Genomic DNA, 5904 nt, shown 5'->3' with positions numbered 1-5904 from the left:
TCTAAGTGCATGCTCTTTACCTATTCTAACTACCTTATAATATTTTGTTTGATATTCACCATATTAACTGATTTTTGTGGTGCACTTTTTTTTCTTTCCTAGGTTGACCTAAACTAGCGATCATTAGCTAGACAACAAGAATCCTTTTTGGTTGTTATGTGTATTGTATTCTAGATCTAATTAATTGGACTTGATTTGACTCAATATCTTGTCATATTTGATCATTGTTTAAGCTTTATAGAGTTCATGCATTTCTGAAATAATTAAAATAGAAATATTTCCAAATTAAATTTGGAAACCTGAAACCAATGTTTAGTGATAGGGTTATATGGAGGCTGTTGAGAAATGGAAAGATTGCTTTCTCTAGGGACAGATAGGTCAGATTCAATGCAAAAGTCCTCCTCTCATTTGTGTGTAAGCAAAGCACAAATCTTAAGACAAATTTATTTGTACTAATTTTATAGTTAGTTCAGAATGTTGGAACCAGCTGCCCCTCTCTGATTACTTTTATATTTAGAATTCATATTTTGGGCAAGATAAAAGGAAATCATTTTCTTTTTTCCAGTACTCTAAACATAATCACCCCAGGGTCTATTCCTTTTTATAATAAGGCTGCTGATTTTGGTGATTAAAAGAGAAAGAAGGGTCCTTCAACATTACTGGCGAATGTTTTTTGCTGCTGCTTAAAATTATATCTTAAGAACTCTTTGAGATGGGTTTTTACAAACGAAAATTAGCCTTATTGGGCAAATGCGACCTTCTCTCTCAGAAGAACTGGCTGTCAAGGGGGAAAAGTGTATATTCAGGTTAGCAGAATATCAAAGTTTTAAAGCTCCCTAGGAGTTTATGAATTTTGAATATAAGCAATATCACCTAGTTTATGAGGGAAAGACCTTGCATATAAATCAATATATTATATTGCAGTTTTGGGTAAACAAACATCATTGAGTTAAGCTAACTTTTCTATTTTTTTCTTACATTCATTTAATCAAGAGATGAATAGCCACACTTACCTCCCCACACCCCAAAACAGAAATGTTCAAAATGTACACCATGAACTTGATCACAGCAGATCAAAAACAATTGCTGAATTATGGTTATTTCTTTGCATTTCTGCTAATTATCTCAGAGCTTTAAAAATGGTCTCAGAATCTGTCTTCCAATAGTTTCTGAGTGAAGAGTTAGAAATTTAAGAGAAAAAAAAATCCTCCAAAGCCTCTTGATGACTATTCTCTGAAGAATAACTTCAGGCTTAATCTCCAAAGTACTAAAACAGATGTAAACACTTAATATTTTCCACAGGTAATAACCACATAATTTTAGAATGAATATTCAAAAAAATAGTCACAACCTAATCGAATTACATCTTTCTCTCTTGGGTCAATATAATTTAAACAGAATGAAGGGAGGGAGTAAATGGGTTCAGTTCTCACATTAAAAATCCACTTTCTAGTGCCCACTCAGGTGTGGAATTTCCTAATTAGTCAAGGAGCTCCAAGCTCAGTTTACCCTTAGAAAAAGAAGTAAGATGGACATTATATATTTCATTATGTTTATTGTTTCCATAATCTTATACTGGAAGGCTATATGAACTTTGAGGTTTGAGTTTGATACATTTGTTAATATGTAATTAATTAAATTTAAATCTCATTCTACTTGCCTTTCAAATTAATAAATGTCTCTATATAATAACTTTCTTTTGCAGAGACTAGAGTCTGCTTACAAAAACTTATGTTATCAATGGGCATATTTTATACATTTAAAATCATTTCTTTTTTTAAACATTCAATATTTTTCTTCCTAAACAAATTATTTTAACATAAGGTTTTCATACTCTTAATTATATTGTAGTTTCAACATAGTTAAATGTTTTATCTTACTCATTTGAAGATAATTTTTCCTAATGTATACCACATGAGTAATCATTATTTTTCATCTAAAATATAAAAAGTGAATAATCTTACCTTAACAAACTAACTAAAACAGAATAAAACCTTTCTACAAGTATCATTTAAATCAATAGGCTAAAGAAATACACCCTAAAAATTAGATAGTTAATATTTGTTAGTTATTTTAATAAATATCCATGTGTAAATTATGGAAGTACTATTTATACTTTATAAAATGTTGATTTGTAAACGATTTGGAGAAAGAAAGTATTCATTTATTATTTATTTACCAATGATAGAGCCAGTGTAGCATTTTAGACATTTCAGAAATGGTTTTCCACTTGAATGGTAATGGCAGTGGATGAAATTCTTGATTATATTTTCCTGCTTTCTGGCACTATGTGCTGTATTTATCTTTTGACGCATAGAAATGTAACTGCACAACACCTTCTACTCACCAATCATTTTTGTGACCTGTAATGCAGTAGTACATTTTAATATGTAGGAAGATTAGGAACTGGGCTCAATATTTCACATGCCTGTATGATTCAGCAATTCCTTTGAAAAAGGCGGCATTAATACAAATATAATTTAAGAAGCTAGTGAATAAAACAGCAAAAGGGAGAAGGAAAGGATTCAAGAAATAGTATTGGAAATGACCCGTAGTGAAAGAAAGCAAATTAAAGTTGAACTTGAGCAGGGACAGAGGTTAATTTAGTCCTGATTAAAGGCCTTTAATTTCTAGGAACTCTCCTCCTATCATATATCTGAATACTGTCATCAGTTTATTAAGGTAGATCAGCTAGCTAGCTAGCTAGCTAGCTAGCCAGTTAGATAGATAGACACACATATATATATTCATACTCTTAACCAATATATTTTGAGCTCCTATTATGCATAAGGCATTATCCTAAGCACTGGAAATATATTAGATTAAATCACTGAGTAATTAAAATAGATGAACAGTAAAAACCTGAAGACATGAAGAGGAAATGAGTGATAACTTTTCCGAGGATATCCACTTAACCTAGACAAAAATTTTAAAGCACTGTGCAGAGTTAGGGAGTAATTTAGGTATATAACTTTTTTATTATTTAATTTCTACTTGCTCTTTCAGTTAGAGGTATAAATACCATAATAAAAGCTTCCATCTTAATAATTCATCTGTACTGGATTCTACAAAAAAATTATAGTCCCTCACCTACTGTTCTCTAGAGGACGTTGTTTCTTTTATACCATAAACAGAGAATTGCTTCTTCATTGCTAGAGCTCAAAAGAAAAAGAAACTGGTCTTTCTAAGGTCATGGTTTAATAATAGTCAAAGAGAAAATATTAGCTAAAAAAACTTGCTGCTCTTTGTAAAAAGTCTTTCAACTTTACAAAGTTTCTTTTAAAAAAAGTCTTTTAACTACCACCTAAATCTGGAACATGTTTTAAAGAAGTCTAAGAATGTCCAATTGCTATAAGTTTAGAAGGTCCAAAGAATGCATTGTAGGTCTTCTTTATATGAACAGATAAACTCAACTGTGTTTGGTTACTTAAAAACGTTCTTTAAAAATCGTTAAACTTAATGTTCAACAAGGAGAGAAAAATTAAAGTTTTATCTATGATTTTAGTATCAACTCAAATAAGGTTAAAAAAATCTGTGTTAGTCTTTTCTGACTTATTAGTGACTGGTTCATGCCAATAAATAATGATTTGTGTAAATTTCTGAAACGTTTTAATTTTACAAGTTTGTATATTATATGACCAATCACATACAGACAATGTTTTTTCCAGAGTAAAATTTGTAACTCAGAGATAAAATCAGTGGTGTTCTGGTAACAATTTAACAATCAGCTCTCAGGGAGGGAGTGCTGATTTTTAATGTTTGCTGATTTACGTGGTGTTAAAACTCCCACCATGGCTAACTTCAAGCTACCAGCTTGACATGACTGGACATGGAGTTGGGAAGAGATGCTCACGCTCTATTTCACAAGCCGGGAGGAGCTGACTTCAGCACATCACAGCTGATTTGATTAAATACAAGCTGCTGTCCATTACATAACATCATTGTAGGTACCACTAAGAAGGAAGTAGGGCTGGCAATTAAATTGTGACAAAATGTTTTCTTATCATTCAATTGATTGACTTTTATTTTGTACGTAATAAAAAAACTCTTTCAAAGGTCCTCTGCCTCAGAAAGGTTCCCTATCCTCTATTCAACATGAGAAAATGAGAGAGAGAAAAGGTATACAGAGACAGAAACAAGAGAGTTCTGGCAACCAACACATTTGTTTAGCTAAGTTTTCACGTGACAAGCAACATAACTTGCCTTTTGTACAATATCCCTTCTATGTGTTCAAAGGAAACAATCATGAAAAGGAAAAAATAGGGCACATTTCTTTGCCTTATTTCTATTGTTACCAACATCTATGTGCTTCAGATTGCAAAACAAAAAGTGATCACTAGGTAAATAGCAAGATTTTTGTCTTCATTGCTTTTACAGCTTTGAGACTTAAATCAGCATCTAAGAGAATGAAATTATAAAAGAGAAACAGAAACACCCACTCTGACTATATAAAATCAGAGAACTCTGGAATGCAATTTACTCTGAAGAACATTTAGAATCTTAGAAAAAGTCACCATGTACTGCCAGGCACAGATATCATTATATCAATGCGTCCAAGTTCACCATCAGCCACATCAGAACAACACAGCCTTCAGAGAAATTTTAAGAGACTTATCCAGTTATGCCCCAAAGCAGTTTCAACACCTAGACTTCAAAATCATGGTGATGAATATATGAAAAAGGAAAAAGTGTAGAGCACATTGAAGGAAGAGTTCAAGTATTGCTGTCAGCTTCAAACCAATGAGCAGAGACAAACTGCAGTGCTCCAAAGGATTGTGAACATAGCAGATAAAAGAAGGAGGAAGCTTCCAGAAAAAAAATGTTTTTTTCTTGAAAAAATTATTTAGTTTTATTCTTATGTTTATACTTTTGCACTATTAATTGTTTGATTTTTTTTAAGTGCATAAAAATGTTGTAGGTTTCTTTTTTTTGTTTTTGTTTTTCACCTTTTTAACAGTTCTCTTTTCAAAATGTTATATGCCTCCAGGAAAAAAGTACACAAATATATGAGTGCTCACTATATAGCCCTACATCGTACCCCTTTGTTAATTAGATAGATAGAATTTAAAACAACAAAATATAGAGATAAATATGTCTCATTAGTCTTTGTATATACACCTACTTCCAAATATATCATAAAATTAATTACTTCAATTTAGCAGATGGAATAAGTTAAAGTAATAATTTAAAGGCTAAAGTCTAAAAAGCAAGGGAAGAAGAACAGAGCATTATGTCTTAAGGAACAGGTATTATAAAATAAAACACAATAGACTGTTGAAATCAGGTTAAATACACATAATTGAGAGTCTAAATCAGACTTTTCCAAGCACAGCTTTCTAAAACCGTATTTATAAAAAATGATTAAACACTTATTAGCTAAATGTGTTACTTTCAAAGTCTATATTAAATAGACTGGCAGCCAAGATGTGAAAAATAAAGAGCTACACCTCGCTCACTAAAAAATGTGGTGCCAGTGCTGGCTACAGGCATCATACTGTGCAGAAATAACACCCATCACTGCCACATGTGAACATAGAAAACGAACAAATGAATAGATTCACTAGGCTGGATGGAGTCTTGATAGCCCATGTACTCCTACCATGCCTCACCCACACCCAGCTGCACTGTCACAATGCCAGAGAAGTAAATGAATTTTAAAATCTATAATACAAGACCTGAGAAAACAAAGCAATCTACTGCCTATCCTAATACTATTTACTGGCTTTTCACATCTCATATTTAGAAAAATTCTTAATAAATTCTAGATTATATATATATATATATATATATATATATATACACACACACACACATATATATTCTGTATGCAACCCATGTTAATTGTAGAGAAATTTTTGTTTCAAGGGTTGCATAATAGGCCAAAAATAACCATGAGACTTTTGA

This window comes from Eschrichtius robustus, chromosome 14, assembly GCF_028021215.1.
Source record: "Eschrichtius robustus isolate mEscRob2 chromosome 14, mEscRob2.pri, whole genome shotgun sequence".
NCBI lineage: Eukaryota > Metazoa > Chordata > Mammalia > Artiodactyla > Eschrichtiidae > Eschrichtius > Eschrichtius robustus.
This window is presented reverse-complemented; position numbering follows the sequence as displayed.